The sequence below is a fragment of the Hemicordylus capensis genome, chromosome 1 (assembly GCF_027244095.1).
Source record: "Hemicordylus capensis ecotype Gifberg chromosome 1, rHemCap1.1.pri, whole genome shotgun sequence".
Taxonomy (NCBI): domain Eukaryota; kingdom Metazoa; phylum Chordata; class Lepidosauria; order Squamata; family Cordylidae; genus Hemicordylus; species Hemicordylus capensis.
Window position 1 is genome coordinate 339725411 of NC_069657.1, and position 22433 is coordinate 339747843.

At 42.6% G+C, this 22433-nt stretch overlaps 1 long non-coding RNA gene across 3 annotated transcripts in view; it reads left to right on the forward strand.

The window, feature by feature from the left end:
• Positions 1-16897: 16897 nt before the first annotated feature.
• LOC128340008 (uncharacterized) overlaps positions 16898-22433 on the forward strand; it is a 58282-nt gene continuing 52746 nt past the window's right edge. For all 3 annotated transcript variants that reach the window (XR_008313399.1, XR_008313398.1, XR_008313397.1), the window contains exon 1: positions 16898-17497. This is a non-coding gene — a long non-coding RNA (uncharacterized LOC128340008). The remainder of the gene's footprint in view (positions 17498-22433) is intronic.

Sequence of the window (22433 nt, forward strand, 5' to 3'; positions counted from 1 at the left end):
TGTGCTGCAGTAACCTCTTTGACACAGGTTGCTCTTTCTCTCATGATTCCTTACATTACTTTCTAGCATTGCAGCAACTGTCAGAGCAGCACCTTTACCTAGCAGCAAGCTCAACTAGAGTGACTTCAATCATATTTTGACTGAGTACATCTTGCAGTGCAGACTGCAGAGCAGACCAGAGCAGTGAGTGAAGCACAAGTTAGGCTCAAGGCCAGACAAGGAGCTCATCACAACAATCATAAAAAAATATTACTCACACACACCCATAGCTGCCACTGTCCATTTCTCACCACAACACTATTTCACAAACAAAACAAACCACAACTCAAGGCATGCACCCAAGTTCTGCCTTTGAGATCCAGCAAAACCAGAGAGCTATAGCAGCAATAGCACAGCATATATATTACACTCAGTGCTGAGAAAAGGAAACCACAAAATCAAACCTTCCTTCCTCCTCTCCTGATGTATCATCTTCTTCAAGAGAGGCACAGTATAAGGGTTCTCTCTCTCTCTCTCTCTCTCTGCCTCACAGTCCTTTTGAATACATTTTTAATTTGAAATTGCCTATTTTTGTGTTCTCCCTCCCTCCTCCCTCCCCCCAGCCAATGAGGAAACAGTTGCCCATAGCAACACTTGATTTGTAAGATAACAAGCCAACCAAGAAGCAAGGAGATCACAATCCAATCAGAATAGAGTGCCAGAAAAAAAGGGGGGGGGGGTTTGAACCAAGCTCAAAACAGGCTCTGAGCTGGGTCTCATGATCAGTGAGACCCGGTTTGGGAAGGTAGATAGGGAGAGCGGGCTAAGCCCACTCTCCCCACAGACAAGCAGGGCAGGAGCCCTGGGCGGCTAGATCGGCCGCCCACATGACTGTTGGCTCTGTGATGGAGCCAGCAGGGGCTGGGAGGATTGGGGGCCACGCGGCACCCGGAAGCTCCAGTATGCCCTGCGCGAGCACGCATACTGGAGAGACCCCCGGAGCTGGGAGGTGGCTTTTTGCCTCCCCTCTGGGGGTCTACTCATGAGTAGCCGTGACACAGAGCCATGCCATGGCTACTCATGATAAAAAAACCAGGTTTGCGGAGCACTCACTCCGCAAACCTGGTTTAAGGGGAGGGGTTGTTTGGCAAGTTAACCGCCGGGAGGCAACCGGGCTTGCCTGCGAGCCTGGTGGCTCCCATGATCAGCCGAAATCGGGATAGGCTCCTCTAGCTCAATTTCGGCTGATTGTGGGAATAGCCTCTCTATATTTAAAGGTGTTCTGTTTTGAGCTTGAAACACTCAGAATGGCCCATTTTGCACATCCCTAACAAGTACATAATTAACAAGGGAAACAGAGAAAACAACCTTACCTCAACTCGCAAATAGTTTTTAAACTTCATTTATTGAATAGCTGGGTTAATACCTGTAATGTGAGTCTTACACAAACAGAATCTGGAATAAAAGGACAACCTTCGTAGCTGATCAAATCCATTTGGAAGCCTTTCACCCTTTCGAATCCTGAAGTCAGTGTAACAAAATTCTAGAATTAGCATCTAATGAATGAGTGACATGTATATGGCTAATTTCATTTAATTACACATAGAATTGACTTTTAGAAAGTAGTGATTATAATAGTGCTGTTTCAAGAATATTGCCAATAGGTCATAACAACAAAAGAACATACTAAAAACTTTTATGAACAACCATGCCTATCCCCTGAACCTTTGGATCAATATGCATTTCTTCTTTCATTTTTCCTTTCTTAAAGAAAACTAAAATATTTTCTTTCATTCATTTGCATGGTGACTGTTACATTTGTTACATGATTTAAAAAACAATGAAATTACTGATAAAGAGTGTTGTAAGTCTTGTTTTATCTCGTGACTGTCATGCTTAAAAAAACTTTTCATGTTCTCTAATTTCTCCTTTTATATGGAAATTTACATTGTATTCTGCTGAAAAACAAAGTGATTGTATAAAACATCTTATTATGCTTCATCATCTCTTTTATGCACAATACTAGAAATAACGGGCTGAGATGCTAATCTACTGGCCTTTCAGTTAAAGGGCTAGTCCAGTAATCACCTTGAAACAATGACGCCTTAACACCATAATTATAAGGAATCAAAGAATGATTACAATACTTTCTCTCTCTCTAATTTGCTATCCTTAACTCCCTTGTCTACAATTCTTTTTCCCTTTAGCAATCACTGGTGGTGCTCCATAATATCTGTTGTACAAGAAAGGATGAAATACTTATTCATACTACTAAATGATCAACATCTTTGCACAACAGTTTGACGGCCAATTATGTTGGCTCAGTATCATTTTTTAAAAGCAGTAAATGTTCATTATGACTTCTCTGGCAAGCGTTTTTCACAAGTTTCAATTCCTGAGCAGTCAAGGAAAATGAAGAATGAAATGTTTAACACGACAGAATAGCAGTATTCCTAGAGAAAATTATCCCAATCCAAAATGGGAGTTCTGTGCCCAGAAGCACTTGTCTTCAGTAAATAGATCCCCTTGCAGGATTAAGAATTATTTGCAGAACAGGCGCCACACACACATACACCGTTGTTGGATGCCTGCAACTAAGAACTGAGGTGCAAGCATTGTTGCAATTTGCTGCACAGAAATTAAATGTGCATTGTTGAACTGATGGTTAGTGCAGTTATCTTTAAGAGGATCAGTCATCTCTTTTGCAAGAGAGGAAACAGAATCCAGGCTTCCTTTCCAGCTCCCTTCACCGTCATAGAGAAAACTGGTTCAAACCTTCCTATTCCCATCAAAGAGCTAATCAGTATGGCTAAGGTGATGGATCCAAGCATTCATTAGACATATGTAGATCTATGCTCACCAAATCTCATACCCAGTCTACCACTGTCCATGTGGGTATTTACATCAGGGCAAGTGTCCCTTAGATTTCTTTATCCAGTGTTTATGTATGCCACTCAAACATTCCTCGCTGAGTGGAGCGTCAGCATCCTTGATTTGGGGGGAAATCCCACTTGTGCCTTCAGGAAGTTATGAAATATGACAAGCTGAATGTTTGCAAAGCTAAGGAGGAATCATAGGGTTGAAGCCATCAAAATGCCACTAGACCACTGGATGTGTCCCTTTTCTCAAGACATGATATTTCACCAAGAGCTTACTCCCTCCTTTCCCACAGATCGGTTTATGCAATCCAGACAGATCACAGTGTCCTGGAGGTATATAGTAGGTGCAAAGGGTTTACAATGCAAATTCCTCAGGATAATTAAACCTGAGCTAAGCTACATATTGCTGCTGCTTCCTCACTTATCAACAAAGTTCTCAAAGTGATTTTACATAGCAAAAAGAATTAGATGGCTATTGCAAGTTGGTTTTAAAATTAAAAAATATATGTGGAGTATCTCTTTAAAATGAGATGCATTATGACAGCTTAACTGTCATATTTTTCAAGAGGATTAACATGCAGATGGCCAGAAGGTCCAGATATGTAAAAGTAGTACCCATGGAACATACAGAGAGAAATATCTGGGTACACATTGTGCCCAAGATTCAGATGATGTACCATAATTATACTTATGACTATCTTCTTTACACTCCTTTTTTTATTTACAGCAGCAGATAATTGTCCTATTGGATAAGAAGCACTGCAGATATGGATAGCACTTCACCCAAACCAGTTTGTGCACTTATTGCTACTACTTTGAATGCATAATGCTATCCTTAAATGTTTCATGAATGAAGAAATCAAGGCCTTAGGGATACTGCAAAAATTGATCTATGAGTCTTATAAAACCTCAGATATTATCTATTTTACTCAGAATATTTTATGCATTTTCTCCTCAGTGGAAAATGTACAGGTACCAATTAGTGAAGCCTTTGAGGTTTACCAGTCTTGGGCCAAGAAGTGGCTCATAACAAGATGAACTGCAAGTACTCAAAGTCTTCTCTGGCTCAGATTAAAGTTTAAGATGTAGAATTCCTCGCTTATCCCCCCTCCCCCCTCCCAGCCACCAAACCCCTCCTTTCCTTGTAGTCATTGTAGTAGCCCTTGGGGGGGAAATGTCCTAAGGACCAGCAGGGTTCTTTTCCTCTGGGGTTTGTAATGGGCACAATGGTGTGATGAGGGAAGGGAAAGACAGATCAAACTGCATATGAAAAATTGCTGCTGCCACTGTCCTGGACTGGCAAGTTTTGTGGAAAGGGAAGGTGGTGGGGAGGAATCTATATGGCTGAATGAGTGGGAGGGCTTTGGGGAGAATGGGTGTGTGGGAAACTTCCACATGCTAAATTAATCCAAGAAAATAATCCAAGATATTCCCAATTTTTTTTGGGGGGGGTATATTGTTTCCAATCCAATTGATATGAGGATGGAAGCTTGCCGATGAGCTTGTTCTTATGACCATATGGAGAAGAGGCAAGCTCACATCCTATGCATTCCAGATGATTTAAGCCCCCAGTTGCATTTACTTACTTACCCGACCCCCCCCCCCCCAAAATTGGCCTGCCGCATACTCCAGGAGGAAAGAAAAAGCCAAGCTAGGTCCTCCAGTATGCCACAATGCATCACATGAGCAGTGGAGAGGCAGCAGCTCTCCTCTCCCTGGCCCCACCTTCCACATAAAGGAAAAGGCAAAGTTGTGCCGTCGAGTCAGTGTCGACTCCTGACAACCATAGAGTCCTGTGGTTGCCTTGGTAGAATACAGGAGGGATTTACCACTGCCTCCTCCTGGGCAGTGTGAGATGATACCTTTCAGCATCTTCCTATATAACTGCTGCCCAATATAGGAGTGTCCCATATTCTGGGAAACATACCAGCGGGGATTTGAACCAACAGCCTCCTGCTCTCTAGGCAGGTTGCTTCCCTGCTGTGCCATTAGATGGCGTAGAGACTTTCCACATAATAACACTTTGTTAAATACAAAGAGTTCAAAACACACCAGTTCTGCAGATGACCCAGAGAAAAAAGTAGGACAGCTCTTTTTGTGTCCTACCTCACTTTTTACCTGGGTAGCAGATCTGCGTTACCTAGGTCCAAAACTGCTGGGTCAGGAGGGCTCCCAGTGCCCCAGACGACCACAGAATTCTGGGTTAACTTCCTCCTACTCAGGAATATTTGGTCATGAGAAGAAGGGCCTCTATCTTTAGTAGCTGTAAGTTTTCCTCTATAGGACAAATAGTAACTTCACGAGGACAATTTTAAACCTGTCCTGTGGTCATGATATGATTCAGGACTCCACCGCCTCAGCACCTTTTTAAAAAGAACAAAAATAAGATCCCAATCACACCATTTGTGCAAAAGGTCTAGTTGACCCTTAAAGCCAAGGCTTGTAAAATCATGAAACTGCTTGATTTCTTTTAAACTATTGCTAGCGCTTATGGGTGCAGAAAAAAGCCTGAGTATAGGAAAAACCTTAAGGCTAAGAAAGCAAAAGACTCAAATTAATCATTGATGTGCTTGTTTTAAAGAAATCATTATCTTAGGACTGATTTGCGCTTGGTTTCTTCTAACTTATTTAAGAGCCTTTTAGAGTCAATTTGGAATCAAGTTATTGTGCCATAGTGAGGTGGTTGTCTGAGTGATTTGCCCTGAAGTACAGGACACTGTCTAACACTGTGGAGCCAAGGGATCGCAGGCCGGGTGGGGGGGGGAGTTGGTAACATGAGCAATTACTCCCAATTACCATTTACATCACTATATAATCCATGGAGCATTGCACATTGCAATCACAAAGGTAGTACTTGGAAGAGAGCGAGCTTGATAACTGTACGCAAGGATGCCAACAGTGGTGGTTGACTGAGCATCGGTAGTTTCTTACGGGGTGTGAATGAGCATTCTCTTTGGGAAAATGTGTCATTGGCAGCATGCAACATATATTGTATAGAGATTATATACATTGTTCAAATTGCAAACCAGCCGTACCATACATTACATGAATCTACCTATTACTACTAACTGTGGAGATTCAGTCTAGCTTTATTTTCCATTAAGCCTTCATTCTCCACTTCTTTGCACACTCCCACTTTCCATGACAAGGTTTTACCTAACCCAAGGCTTTTACAAAATAGAATTATTTTTAGTACTGGTAATTTAGTAGGTTTCTATGAGTTTCCTTGCCTTTAATACCTGGTGAGAATGTAATGTTTGCCTTTCTTGGGGCCAATTCCAATGTAAATTTTTTCTTCCACAAAGGAACACCCATGGAGGACTACATAGAGATATTACAGGAAGAATTTATGGAGCAGGAGATTACTATATTCTTGCCTTCTCACAGATCTTTTTGGGAAAATCCTTGTAAAGTTTGAATGCCATTGTGACATTGTCCACATATGCTCCCCTATCGTTTTTCTCCCACAACAGCAAAATGCTATGAAAGTGACATTTAAAATGCTCAAATATCATTAGTTGATCTGTGTGGGGAAAATGTGTACATGTGGTGGGTGAGATCCTAAGAAAAATGACTATTTGCACAAGGGTTGGAGGATAATTTTCACCCACTTTCCTTTCCAACTGCAGCCTCCCTCCCCCAGTCTACCCCTTTGAACTGGGGAACCCTCAGAAGCAGAGGCTTGGAGTTTCGTGCTATATGTGGAAGAGGAGATTGTCAACATTTGTGCCCCTAGTGCAATGTCACTGCTCACCTGAGCCTAATCATGGGTGCTGCACTTTTGCCCTTCACAGGTTTAATGACCGGCCAGAACCTATTCTGTTCCCGGGGTGGGAAGGAGGAATTCCTCACAATGCCAAGTGAGGAGCATAGCAGATGGGAAGTTCCAATGGATTTGACACCCCTCCAGGTGACAAATCCATTGGAGATTCCCATCTGCTATGCTCCTCACATGGCATTGTGAGGAATTCCTCCTTCCCACCCCAGGAACAGAATAGATTTTGGCTGGTCATCCTTTTGGGGGCCAAGTAAGAATTTTTGCCTGTCTGATTTGCCTGTCTGTGTGCTTACCTCACCCTGCTCTTTCTAGTTAGTTTGCTTCACCTTGGTCACCATGGCAGGTACAGTGTGGGTCTGAGCAATCATGGATAGCTTTAACAGTGAGCACCCTAAGGCACATGTCAAGCTAATGAGGCATTGAGCTCCAGGCAGCCCTAGATGAATCTGATTACTTAGATCCTTTCCAGTCTGGCTTCCGACCTGGATATGGAACTGAAACTGCCTTGGAGATAAGATAGAGGGAGTATGACTCTGTTGATCCTCCTGGACCTCTCACCTGCTTACGATACCATTGATCATGGTATCCTTCTAGGACATCTCTCTGGGTTGGGACTTGGGGGCATGGTTATACGGTGGCTCTGCTCCTACCTAGAGGGTCATACTCAGAAGGTGGTGCTAGAGGATGTCTGCTCCACCCCTTGGCCTTTGGCCTATGGGGTATCACAAAGATCTATTCTGTCCCCCATGCTGTTTAACATTTACATAAAGCCCCTGGGAGAGGTCATCCGTAGGCGTGGGCTGTGGTGCCCTCAATATTCTGATGACACCCAACTCTACCTATCTTTTAAATCAGCAGACACCAAGGAAGCAGTGGAGGCTCTGAACCAGGGCTTGGAGGGTGTTCTGGACTGGATGGGGGCAAAGAAGCTGAAACTCAATCCAGATAAGACGGAAGTGCTCTGGGTTCGTAGAACTGACTATCCAAGTAATGTGGTAAATCTGATCTTGGACGGGGTCACACTCCCTCTGAAAGAAGAAATCCGCAGCTTGGGGGTGCTTCTGGACCCAATGCTGTCCTTGGAGGCGCAGGTGTGCAGAAGTGCCTTTTACCAACTACAGCTGGTACACCAGCTGCAACCCTACTTGGAGAAGTCAGACCTGACTTCAGTCACTCATGCATTGGTAACATCCAGCTTGGACTACTGCAATGCGCTCTATGTGGGGCTGCCCTTGAAGACTGTTCAGAAGCTTCAGCTGGTTCAGAATGCTGCCGCAAGGATGCTAATGGGTGCAAGTCACTTCATGAGTATTACACCCATCCTGCATCAGCTTCATTGGCTAGAATCTAGTCTGTCTACTTCCAGGCTATATTCAAGGTGCTGGTATTGACCTTTAAAGCACTACGGCTTGGGGCCATAGTACCTGTCAGACCGCATTTGCCCATATGAATCTGCCAGGGCCCTCCGCTCATCATCTCAGGCCCTGCTCATGGCCCTGCCACTAACAGAGATCCGGTTGGCGGGGACTAGAGACAGGGCCTTTTCAGTTGTGGCCCCTTGGCTTTGGAACGCCCTTCCTGAAGAGCTTTGCCATGCTCCCTCCCTCAGTGTTTTTCAAAAACATCTTAAAACACACTGTTTTAAGGGGGCTTTTTAATGCTCCATTTTTTTTGTTATATCTGGTAGGTTCTTTAGCTTTTTATAATGTTTAGTGCTTAGCTTTTAAAATAACCTTTAATTTGAACCTAATAATGATTGTGGTTTTTAACCTGACAACTTTTTTGTTTAATTTAGTTAATTTTATTATTTTTATTGTATCTTGTATCTATTTTATTGTTGTGAGTTGCTCCGAGCAGTAGTGCACTGGAGGGGCGGGGTATATTTTGAATAAATAATAAATAAATTATTGTAGAATTCCCTACAGGCTTTGCAGCTCAGGGAGTTGCAATTTGGAATCCTCTTTGATGTGAGAGCATTGCCAATCCTGAAGGCTTAACAGCTTGTGGGTGTGTGGGTGTTATGCTACCTTGACTTCATTTGGGGTTAGCTAGGATAGGCAGGGATGAGCCTTCTGCTTGTGATGCTGCTCTGAGCAGAAGTGTAATCACCCAAAGGATTTAAGAGAATAAAATTTCCATCTTGGCTCAGAGTCACTGCTAGTTCCTGTACCGTGGAGTAAGGTGGAAAGCCCAATTCTGTTGCTATGTTTCTTCATTTGGCTCTTTTGTTTAATAAGATTGTAAACTTTTCTTTCCATTATGTTGTCTTGTGTCTATTGGTGTGGGGGAAAACAGAAGTTCTTCCATTTGTGAAGGACTCTGGGCTGGTTATGATACGATATGGCAGCACACATGAAGAAGAAGTGTGTTTGCCACAACTGTCAGGTTGTCCTCCGTGGATGTCTCAATGCTCTCCTGGTGTGTCCCTTGATTGCCTGTGGAGGATGTTCATCCAATTGATTTCACAAGTACTTGGAGCACATATTTAGGGGTCATTTTGATAAAGAGCCTCCACATGTGATCAGAGGATGTGTAGAGAAGGTGTTGGGTCAGCTATGGGCGAAATCCTGCTAACTTGGCAAAGAGGCACCTTTTAATGTGGTGATTCTCTTTATTTAGCAGGGCGAGAGTAACTGGCCCTATCCACCCCCAGCACAGTGACTCCAGTGACTGTTGCTGGTGCCTATCTTTAATTTGGATGTTTCTTTTTAGATTGTGAACACTTTGGCAACAAGGATCCATCTTATTTATTTATTTGTTATTTCTCTGTGTAAACTGCCCTGAGCCATATTTGGAAGGGCGGTATAGAAATGAAATAAATGAAATGAAATAAATGAAATGAAATGAAATCCTGCTGGGTACTCTCGGCATGCCTGCTTCCTGTTCATGTTTCCTGCCAGCCATGCTGTTTGAACTGGCCCATTATTAGGATGAAATCCATAGGGAAGTGCATGAATTGATTTTTTTGATTCGATTTGTACCCAAATCGAATCACCCTCAATTTTTTTGAGTCCAAATCTGGCCAGTTAGCACAGAGGTGATTTATTTTGTCCACAAATCTCCCGAAACAGGTAGATTCAGGTTTTGGATACAAATTGTTTTGTACCCAAATCGATTCGCATAGACAGCAGGTGCAGGAAGTGATTATCTCGGCAGCAGGAAAGGGGTGAAAAAAAAATATCTTTTCTTTTCCTCAGTCAGGAAAGCAGGAAGAAAAGCAGAGAATCCACTCCAAGTGGCAGGCAAAGCAAAGCTCCTCTGGCGCTCTCTCTCTCTCTCTCTCCCCCCCCCCAACAAGGCAAACAGGCAGAATGGTGGCTGGCTGCCTCCTTAAGTACATTTGAAAATCCTCCTTCAAATTCCCCCACCCTTGTCCCTTCTTTGATTCTTCCTCTAGCCAATGTGGGGGTCAGTCACCCCTGGCAACACAAGATTTAAATGAAAATGAGCCAATCTCAAACCGTGGGGAATCGGCAGCCAATTGTTGCACACTGTAAGTCAACAATCTGAAGCTTGGGAGGGTGGGATTTTCAAAAATATTTCCTGACACAAAATGGAGACAGCAAGAGAGATTACCACAAAATGGAGGTCTGAATCAACAAATTTTTCAGGTCTGAAATCTGGGCGATTTGTTTTGTACCTGGATCTGGCCAGCTAGCACAGAGGTGATTTGTTTTGTCCAAAACAAAATAATTTTGTACCAGAATTGATTCGAACATCCCTAGAAATCCAACATCATGTTTACTTGTATCACTTGTATGATAGAGTTTGCTCAGTGCTGGATGTACATGTCACACATGAGGGGAATACATTGAGTATTTTTGCCCACAACAAAGAATGCAGTGCCCACTGGTCAATATCTGCCTCTGCTTGCACTCAAGGGGGACATGAGGAATCAAAGGAGCTAAGTTGTAGCACAGAAGAAACCTTCTCTTGGGTGCCAGCTTTGAGTATTCCCCATCTGATGGGTGACATTGCCATCACTACTCTGATGCTACTTTCCACTGTACCTGATTCCACAGCTCCCATTGTGGGAGTGTGTATGCATCCAGGAAACGAAGCACGCTAACAAGCTGAACCAATTCAGAACTCAAAGTATTTTTCTAGTGTTATCTGATGATACTTCTAATTATTCACCCAATTCTGAATTGAGTCAAATGGAGAGTTTGCCTGTTACTAACAGCAGACTGCCTTTGAATATGAATACAACAAATATTTATATACTGCTTTTCAACCAAAGTTCCCAAAGCGGTTTACATACAGAAATTAATTAATTAATTAAATGGCTGCCTGTCCCCAAAGGGCTCACAGTCTCAAAAAGAAACATAAGAAAGGCACCAGCCACTGAAGGGATGCTGTGCTGGAGTTGGATAAGGCCAGTTGCTCTCCCCCTGCTAAATAAAGAGAATAACCATGTTTAAAAGGCAATAGTTATTGGGCTGTGTGGCTTTGACTGCTGTTCTAGCTGTACTGGGTTATTGAAATAATACTAACTGTTGGAATAATTGAAATAATACTAACTGCTGGAATAATTTTGTGCTGGATGGATTGCTATTACCATGAGATGTTGTATCAAGTGTGTAGTTGCTGCTTCAAGTGCTGTAAATTTTGTAAAATAAAGTGCCGTTGAGTAAATTTTGACTCCTAGTGACCACAGAGCCCTATGGTTGTCTTTGGTACTTTGTAGCTAGGGTCTAATTTTATGAATTAGAAAGTAAGTGTAAGCTATGAGTGGGGGTTGCAGGCTGTGCCAAACTTACCTTCCTCCCAGATGAACCTTTGTTGCTGGTAGGGATGTGCACAAATCAATTTTTTTATTTGATTTGTGCCCAAAACAAATCACCCCTGATTTGGTTTGTATCCAAATCTACCCCCTCCAAATCACCCCAGATTTGATTTGTATTTGCTTTGCTTTGATTTGGATTCAGACTGATTTGGATCACTTAACAAGGTCCTAGAGGCACCAGATTGGGGTGGGTGGGTAGGTCCCCATAGGCGCCACCTACCACCCAAATTTCAAGGCAGTGGGACACTTGGTTGATTTCTAATGATTTTTCATTACTGATTTTGAACATTTATGCCATAGGAAACAATGAGGATTCGAAGTTGCCATATCCTAACCCTAACAGGGATCCCCAGCTTTCATTTTTAAAAAAATCTAAGCTCTAGCCCTTGTAGAAGTGGAGTAATGGAGGAAAATGTGCCTTCATTATTTTTCAAGTGTTTGGATTCTTTGTATAATAACTTTTCCTCATAGTGAATCCCTATGAGGATTCATTGCACACCTTCATTTCTTCTGTTCATTTTGGCTGTCAACTGCCATGTGCCACCTACCCCTCCCCACTGCATGGCAGTGGGGTACTCATTTTAACTTTTAGGAATATTGAAATGTTTAGATTCTTTGGTGTCTAATAACTCTTCCTCATAATGAAGATTCATTATACACCTTTGTTCCTATTGTTCATTTTGACTATCATTGGACAGTGCCAACTGTCAACTGCCATGTGTCAACTACACTCTCTCTCCCCACACCCCCACACACTGGGGTACTTAGTTTATTTTTTAGGTATTTTTGAAGTGTTTAGATTCTTAGGCATCTTCATTACACACTTTCATTTCTTCTGTTCATTTTGACCTCACTGCTTTGCAGGTGGTGTTGGAGAATTAGTGGCATCCTATGTTCCAACTACCCTGCAACCCATAAGCCACTTGGTACTCAGTTTATATTTTAGGAATGTTTGAGGTGTTTAGACTCGTTGGTGTATAATGACTCCAAATAGGGATTCATTATGAAGAAAGCCTATTATTATTATTATTATTTATTATTATTTTACACAGTCAGACAGGTGTTATTGACTGGTCTGACTGTGTAAAATAATAATAAATAATAATAATAGGCTTTCCTAGTTCCTTTAATATTATTTCTTATTATTTCTTGTTTACACAGTCAGACAGGTGTTATTGACTGGTTTGTTTTATTATTTCTTGTTTACACAGTCAGACAGGTGTTATTGACTGGGTTCTTTTATCCAGACATCGAGTCCTTCCCAAGGACCTGGGATGCCAGAATTTTATTGTCCGTTGTTGTAGATATCGTCGCAGAATAAAGGCTGTTCCCAGTAAAGCTGCTTTTTGTAATTGGCTGATGGTGATTTCTGTGGCCCCTATGGTGTTGAGGTGCTCTTCAAGGTCTTTTGGAACTGCACCCAGGGTGCCAATTACCACTGGGATTATTTGGGTCTTTTTCTGCCACAGCCTTTCAATTTCAATTTGTAGATCTTTGTATTTGGTGATTTTTTCTATTTCTTTTTCTACTATTCTGCTATCCCCTGGTATTGTTATGTCGATTATTTTCACTTGTTTTTCTTTCTTCTCGATTACAGTTATATCTGGTGTATTGTGTGGCAGATGTTTGTCTGTTTGCAGTCGGAAGTCCCATAATATTTTTACATCTTCATTTTCTACCACTTTTTCAATTTGATGGTCCCACCAATTTTTGGCTACAGGTAGCTTGTATTTTTTGCAGATGTTCCAGTGTATCATCCCTGCTATCGTGTCATGCCTTTGTTTGTAGTCAGTCTGTGCGATCTTTTTACAACAGCTGATTAGGTGGTCCACTGTTTCATCTGCTTCTTTACAAAGGCGGCACTTGCTGTTGGTTGTTGACTTTTCTACTTTTGCTCTTATTGCATTTGTTCTTAGTGCCTGTTCTTGTGCAGCCAGTATTAAACCCTCTGTTTCTTTCTTCAAGTTGCCATTCTTAAGCCATTGCCAGGTCTTGGTGATGTCTGATTTTCCACTTATATTGTGCAAATATTGACCATGCAGTGGCTTATTTCTCCATTTTCCTGCTCGGTTCTTGACTTGTTCTTTCTTGTAGGCCTGCTTTCTTTCATTGGTGTTGAATAGTTTCACGTTATTGACCATTTTAAGTGCATCTTCTTAACTGTCCTTTATATATTCTTCAAGGCCTCTTTTCTCCTCCTCTACTGTTTGATGGACTTGCAGCATTCCTCTTCCACCTGAGCTGCAAGGGAGGTATAGCCTATTGACATCACTGCGGGGGTGCAGAGCATGATTGATGGTCATGATTTTCCTGGTCTTACGATCTAGTGTCTCTAGCTCTGCCTGGGTCCAGTCTATTATTCCTGCAGTGTATCTGATAACAGGTATAGCCCAGGTGTTTATGGCTTGTATGGTGTTCCCACCATTGAGTTTGGACTTGAGGATTTTTCTAACTCTCCTGATGTATTCACTTCCCATTTTTCTTTTAACTTCAGTGTGTGCAATGTTATCAGCCTGGAGAATGCCCAAATATTTGTAATGTTCTTTCTCTTCCAGGTTCTTGATCTTGCTTCCATTGGGCAGTTCTTTTCCTTCTGTTTTTCTTATTTTTCCTCTGTTTGTTATTAATGCAGCACACTTGTCTAGTCCAAACTCCACTGCTATATCGCTACTGAATATACGGACAGTGCTTAGCAGTGATTCAATTTCTGACTGGGACTTTCCATACAATTTCAGATCATCCATGTACAGCAGATTGTTGATTTTGCTTGATGTTTTAGATGTTTGGTATCCGAGGCCTGTTTTGTTGAGTATTTGTGAAAGTGGGGTCATGGCGATTACAAAAAACAGAGGGGATAGTGAGTCCCCTTGGAAAATGCCTCTTCTAATGCTAACCTGTCCATGTGTCTTGCCATTGATTCTTAACTGTGTACTCCACATGCTCATTGCTTTTTTAAAATAAATATCTGAATGTTTTTGCTGACACCATTTGTTTCTAAACAGTTTAGTATCCATGTGTGAGGCAATGAATCAAAGGCTTTCTTGTAGTCAATCCATGCAACACTGATCTTATATCCGAGCTCTTGTGTTGTTATTGTTGCTGCATTGTACATAAGTTGGTTTGTTTCTTGCAAATTATTGGTTGTTATCTCTGCAAGTGCAGCATTGACATCTTTTAATGCCTGAGCGAGTTTTTTTTGGCAACTGTTTTTAGAGGCGGAAGTCGAACCCTGGTGGTTGTTTGGTTCATGTGCTCAGTTATTTTTTGCTTTAGTTCTTGTTGCTTTTCTGTTAAACGGCATTTGGGTTTTTGAGATGAAGGCAAAGGGGTGGTTGCCTGGTTTTGATTTTGAAACAATTCAGTAACAGTGGCATCCTCGATTTCCAACACCTCCTCCACCTGCGCCTGAGCAACTTCTTCAATTGGTGGTAATTCTTCTTCCATATCTTGATCCTGTGTTGCTCTTTGCAGTTCTTCCAGCTCAACTCATGTGAATACTTTATTTCTTATTATGTATCTTCTCTGGTCTGCTAGCCTTTGTTCCGTTATTTCTGTATCTGGATGCTTCTCTTTCCAAATTTGGTACATTCTTTTAAAATAACCTCTTCTAGTTGGATTTGACTTGTAATAGCAGATCATTATTTCCTTGTTGGCATTTTTCATATTTTTTTTCGGTTAAGCGACGTTTCTTCCAGTAACTTTGCTGTCTCCAGCCCTGGTTGCTCAACTGAAGATCCTGAGTCCTGTTGCCCACTTGCCACCAGATGTCCAGGGACGCCAGCACCTGGCGCGGTCCTTGTTGACCTGGGCGACGACCTATCCGGTATAGATTTATTAAAGTTACGTCTCACCATATTGTTGATGGGAGAGGCACTCTTTGTCTGGCTCCTCTGGTGAGACCTGTCCAGTATGGTTGGACCTCTGGCATAGCTCTCACCTTCCTCAGAGCACACAAGCCCCACAACCACGCCAAGGTCGTGCCTCACTACCTTACAATAATAATTACACAACAACAACAACAACAACAATAATTATTATTATTATTTTGATTTCTATACCGCCCTTGCAAAAATGGCTCAGGGCTGTTTACACAGAGGAATTATAAATAAATAAGATGGCTCCCTGTCCCCAAAGGCCTCACAATTTAAAGAAACATAAGATAGACACCAGCAACAGTAACAGGAGGCAGGCTCGGACTGGCCCACAGGGCAACAGGGCATATGCCCGTTATGTCCTACCCGCGCGGCGCCCCTGCACCCCAACTCCCACCATTAATTTCCTATTCTGCTCAAAACTTGGCGCCCTCCTCACATACATTCCACCACCCTCTCAGTGCCCCCAGTCCGGCCCTGACAGGAGGTTCTGTGCTGGGGGTGGATAGGGCCAGTTACTTTCCCCCTGCTAAATAAAGAGTATCACCATGTTAAAAGGTGCCTCTTGCCAAGTTAGCAGGGGTTATTAGACACCAAGGAGATTAAACACTTGAAAAAAATCCTAGAACATAAACTGAGTAGTGCCCACTGCTTTGTGGGTGGGAGTGGGGTGTAGTTGGCACATGGCAGTTGACAGTTGGCACTGTCTAAAAGACAGTCAAAATGAACAGAAGAAATGAAGGTGTGTAATGAATCCTCATAGGGATTCATTGAGGGAAAGTTATTACATACCAAAGAATCCAAACACTAGAAAAATAGTGACCACACATTTTGCTCCATAACTCAACTTCTAAAGAGCTAGAGCTTAGCTCTTTTTTTTAAAATGAAAAGCTGGGAATCTGGGCGAATTGATAGGAGGGACCCAAATCTTGAATCGATTCGAATCGAATCAGGTGCAATTCGATTTTTACCCAAACTAGCCAATGGACACAGGGGTGATTTGTTTTGTCTCCAAATCACCCAAATCAGCTAGATTCAGATACAAATCGATTTGTACCCAAATCAATCTGCACATCCCTAGTTGCTGGTGGGGTGACCAGGCTGCACTCTCACACAATCCATGCTGCTTGGAGGCTGGGACAATTACTCCGGAGATCCTACAATGAGTGCAGTGCATTGGGGGAATCCCCCAGGAGTCAGACACAATAGGCACTCAACTCTGTATGCGCTCAGGCAACATGCCACCCAAGCACCCCCATGACCCCAATGCCGGGGTTAAGGGCTAACTCAGGTGGGTGAGCTGCACTGGGATGGGCTCTTGGTGCTGCACACCAGCAGCCTAACCCAGACTGGGCTGCTCTAGGCAGGGTTAGGCTGCTTGTGTGAACAGTCTTAGTGTTTCCTCATAAGCATTATACTTAGGGATGAACAAAAATGACTCCTTTAATTAGCATGCCCCTACTTCAAGAGCTCCTTAGCAATGCCTAATGAAACAGATCAACTGTTTGTTTATGTGGCTTCCTCTTGTGTTCTTTCTCAGATTGCTTTGTTTGCCCTTTGTGACATCATCACATAGCCCAACTGGCTACATTGTGTAGGGATATCAACCATTTCACTACATGATCTCTTACTGGCTGGCATCACCTAACTGACTAATTCAGTAACAAAAAGAAGTCAAAGGAAAATAGCACGGAAGCAGCAGCAGATAAATGGCATGAATGGGACTGAAAAAGAGGCAAATCTTTCTATAACCGAAAGGTTTGAAGAAAATAAACAAACTAACAACCAAGGTTCGAGTTCCACTTTGCCCAATCACTATTTTAAGCCTGAAAGTTGAACCAGAAGGATATTCATCACAACCATAATTGTGGTATTTCCAGTAAATGAGGTGTAAAAGGGCCGTGTATACTCTGATGCATACAAATAACTTTTCTAGGGGATGGAACTTATTTCACTTTCTTTGTTTCACTTTTTCAAACCCTCAGATTTTGGCATGGAGGTTGAATTCCACCGTTAAAACACCTGACTTTTGTGGAGTTTGAAATTCTCTGTCTACACTTGAATCTGACAGTTTCAAATTACAGAAGCCTGTCAAATGTGTGCAGTTCTTCCATTTCTGCAGTTTGATTGATACAGTTGGGAGAATTTTACCATAAGATGTATAGATGGCTGCATAATGATATGGATACCATATATTTAAATGGTGAGGCAATCTTTTTATTTGTCTTGGGAAGGGAAAGCTAACCTCCTTTTAGACACAGCATCTTCAAAAGCAGACTTCTGTTGTCATTACACTTTCACGTACACTCCTTGAAAAGGAACAACATTATTGATAGCTGTATTTATTGCAGTTGCTGTTGAATTTATTTGAGAGTTGTGATTCATTCTGATTCCTGCAAAGAAAGCAGTAACGGCTTTGTTAAAGCCAGACATTGGCCTGGGCCTTCGTACAGGCAGATAGGTATTGACAAGACCAGCACCCGACAAGTTTGATTCACTTTGTTCAGGCCTTTGCTTCTCAGTGAAGCATGCTGGACTGTCAACACACCATTCATCACAGTTACTGATGTCAGACATGTTAGATGAAGCAGCAGCTGCTATGGCAGCCGCAGCACTGTGAGGAAGAGTCGGCTTTCAAAATGGGGAACAGGGCACACTATAAAAGAAGAGGAGAGAAAGGCAAAGACTCTGCACTGGATGGGATTTGTATTCCCTTCCAGCCTTTATATTTATTAAAAAATAAAAATAAAATAGCAATCGCAGTATGGAAAACTGTAACGGCCATTAGTCATTGATTCGCAGTCTGTCAAGGTATTGGGACTAGTAAGTTCTCACTCAGTAGTAGCTAGTGGAGCAGTTTGCTGAGTGAAATTACTAGCAGCTGCTGTGTGGAGACTGAGGGGGCAGGAAATTCCTGCCCTTACCTCAGGGTCCGCCAGCTGTTTCGGGGCTACAGTTCCCATAATTCCTAACCACAGTGGCCAATAGTCAGGGATTATGGGAGTTGTTGTCTAACATCTGCAGGAGGGCTCAGGTTGTGCAGCCCTGCCTTACCTTCAGGCACCAGGTGGTGACAGTGGAGAATGACTGGTTGATGATCGAAGGGTCAGCAGTTCTGGTTGCAACACCTCTGTCTCTACTACCCCCTTCTCACTCCCAGCAAACAAATGTAACATGGGAATTTCCCTCCATACTTCACTGGGAACTGTCATACTGCTACCACAAATATTTAAAAACTGCTTTTCAACAGTTCTCACAGCAGTTTACATAGAAAAAATATATAAGATGGTTCCCTGTCCCCAAAGGGCTCACAATCTAAAAAGAAATACAAAGCAGAGACGACCAATGACCATGAGAGGGATGCTGTGCTGGGGGTAGTTAAGGGCAGTTCCTCCCCCCCTGCTATGTATAAGAGAATCACCTGTTTAAAATGCTTCTCTTTTTTCAGTTAGGAGGAGTTTCAGTCATAAGCTGTTGGTAACTAGCCTCAGATGTTCACTGGGAACCCTTTTTTAAAGGCTCTATTACAAAGTGGGCTTTTATATGTAGCCTTTTTTCCCCCTAGCCTGTTTTCCAGTAGGCCTATAAGATCACCCGGCAATTCCCTGTGCCCGTGTGTCTGTGTGTATGCCCCCCTATCAATTTCACAATGCCTGGACCAATATGAACCAAATTGGGTACAGTTGTAGGGACACCTCAGTGGTGTAATTTGTGATGATGTCATCCACCCCAATGCAAGATGGTGGATGCGTAAATTTTGAGGCGCAAGGAGGCTAACTTGTGAACGGCCTAACAGATTTGAACCAAATTTGCCACAGCTGTAGGGGCACACTGGGGAAACCTCAATGGCACAGTTTGTGATTATTTACCCCAATCCAAGATGGTGGACATCTGAATGTTTGAGGTGCAAGTAGGCTAACTGGTGGACTGTATAACCGATTTGAACCAAATTAGATACAATTGTAGTGAGTGACACACAGGGACACCTCAATGGCATAGTTTGTGATGAGGTCATCCACCCCAATTCAAAATGGTGGCTGCATACACGTTTGAGGTGCAATTGGGCTAACTTGTGAATTTCCTAATTGATTTGAACCAAATTTGCTACAGCTGTAGGGGCACATGAGGAAACCTCAGTGCCATAGTTTGTGATGATGTAATCCACCCTGATCCAAGATGGCAGACATGTAAACTTTTGAGGGGCAAGTGCACTAATTTGAGGACTAGCTAACCGATTTGAACCAAATTTGGTACAGTTGTAGTGAGTGGAACACAGGGACACCTCAATGGCATAGTTTGTGATGATGTCATTCACCCTGATTCAAGATGGAGGACATGTAAACCTTTGAGGCACAGGTGGGCTAACTTGTGAACCGCTTAACTGATTTGAGCCAAATTTACTACAGCTGTAGGGACACATAGGGACACCTCAATGGTGTAGATTGTGATGATGCATCATGATTCAAGAAGGCAGACACTAACACTTTTGAGGCACAAATGGGCTAACTTGTGAACTGCCTGACCGATTTGAACCAAATTTGGTACAGCTGTAGGAACACATAAGGATGCCCCAATGGCGTAGTTTGTGATTATGTCATTCATTCCGATTCAAGGTGGCGGACACATGGATGTTTGAGACACGTGGGCTAACTTGTGGTTTTTCTAACTGATTTGAACCAAATGAGGTACAGTTGTAGTGAGTGACACCCAGGAAGACCTCAATGGTGTAGTTTGTGGTGATGTCACCCACCCATTTCATGAATGTGGACACGGGAACTTTTGAGGTGCAATCGGGCTAACTTGTGAACTGCCTAACTGATTTGAACAAAATCTGCAACAGCTGTAGGGGCACATAGGGATGCCCAAATGGCATAGTTTGTGATGATGTCATCCACTCCAGTTCAAGATGGCAGCCATGTGAACATCTGAGGTGTAAGCGGGCTAATTCATGGATTGTCTAACTGATTTAAACCAAATTAGGTACAGTTGCAGTGAGTGACTCTATCACAAACTATGGCATTGAGTCACTCACTGCAATTGTCATCCACCCCGATGTCATCCACCCCGATCCAAGTTGGCAGATGTGTGAATATTTGAGGTGCAAATGCACTAACCTGAGGACTGTCTAACTGATTTGGACCAAATGCGGTACAGTTGTAGTGAGTGAAACACAGGGATAACTCAATGGCATGGTTTGTGATGATGTCATCCACCCTGATTCAAGATGGTGGATGCCTAAACCTTTGAGGCACAAGTGGGTTAACTTGTGAACCGCTTAACCAATTTTGAACCAGATGTGAACCAATAGTGGCCAATGTCCAGACTAGCATTGCACTGGTGGAAAAATGTTTTCCACTGCACGGGGGGAGGGATACCATCATGGGGGTATATGCATCATCGCAAACACATCATTGTATACCTTCTGTTGTAAACCACCCAGAGACGTAAGTTTTGGGCAGTATAAAAATGTTTTAATAAATAAATAAATAAATCATTACACTCCTTAGTAGGCATTGAGCCTCCATGCCTTCAGAAGTGCCACGGGCAGGTGTAGAGTCTGTGGAAGCAGTGAGCATACCTAATATAAACCTTTATTCTTAATGGGGAGTGTTTATTATAATCCTGCTAGACTGTCGGAGGAATCCACTTAGTAAATGTAAAGTAGTGAGAGAGCAACTTTTGCTTGCATTTCTTTCCTGTGCTGCACAGACCTCCTGGGTTCCCTGGTGATGTTTCTTTTATCTCCCATGAAAAGCAGCCATGTAGGGCCTTGATTAGATTCCATTGGCCTAAGGATAGAAAGAACCTTCTGCTTCTCCCTGTGGCATGGTTGCCTATTTACTCATGCATGGGTTTTGCTGTTCCAGCACCTCAGGGGTATTGGCATTCCTTGTTTCAAATGAGGTAGTTTATTATTATTGTGATTAGTTTTCTGTGATTGACTCTTTGGAGTTGTGGAATCACACACACACACACACACACACACACACACACTTCATTCATATATATATATATATATATATATATATATATATATATATATATATATTGCTCTGCTGTCACAGGCAGAAAAGACAATACGGCACCCATGTATAACATCAAATCGTTCTGCTAAAAACTGCCATGGACTCAGCATTTCAGCACGGGAAAAAGATGCTGCAGGTCCTATACTCAGTAGCACATGCAATTCCCCTCATCAGTTTGTTGTTTAAGGAAACTATGGGGGAGGGAGGCATCAGTTTTGAAAATGGGTATTGCAATACTGATATTATTGTGCACAACTGGGAGCTTAGCACTGCCATATGCCATTTAGTGCATCCTACTCCTAGTCAAATAGGATCACATTGTATATGATCACCAGTTCAGAATGTGGGACAATATTTCCCCTCCCCATAGCAGCCCACACAATTAAGAAGGTGGGTACAATGAAGGCAAGGCATGCCCATCTTGAGATCTTAGACATTTTGAACGAGCATGCTTCTTTATCATTTGGAGAGGTTCATTCTAACTCCCACTCTACATGTGACCTTAGGGAGTAGAGCTGTTCTTGTGGTAGTGAGCATGAATTGCCCCAATTGCTAAGCAGAGTCTGCCTTGGTTTGCATTTGGATGGGTGACAGCATGTGGGGCTATAGCTCCATGGAAACGCATCTTCATGTTTTTACATGCAGAAGGTCCCAGGCTCACTCCCTGGCATCTCCAGGTGGGACTGGGAGAGGATCCTGCCTGAAACTTTGGAGAGAGAGTAGACAATACTGAGTTAGATGGACTGATTGTCTTCTTGGAGCTAGAACCCTGGCAACTTCAGCTCTCAGCTGCAATGTCTCATAGTGACCATTGGGGGCATTTTAGGGTCATGGATAAAAGTGCTGGACTCCTCCCCTCTTTCTTCTTCCAGTGTTAGTCTCCATTTTGTCTCTTCAGAGATGGCTGTTTGTTTTGGTCTCTCTCTTCAGCCATGAGCTACAGCTGAAATAAGCTGCAGGCTTTTTTACATTTGTTTGTATCCTTTTCTTTAATTAATCCTTATAGTTCTTCAGTGCTAAAGAACTGTCTCAAGACCTCTTGTTCTGCTGCTTTCCCACCAAACTGGTTTTGCTTTGCTATTTGTTTTGCTTTGCTTTGCTATTTGGGGACTC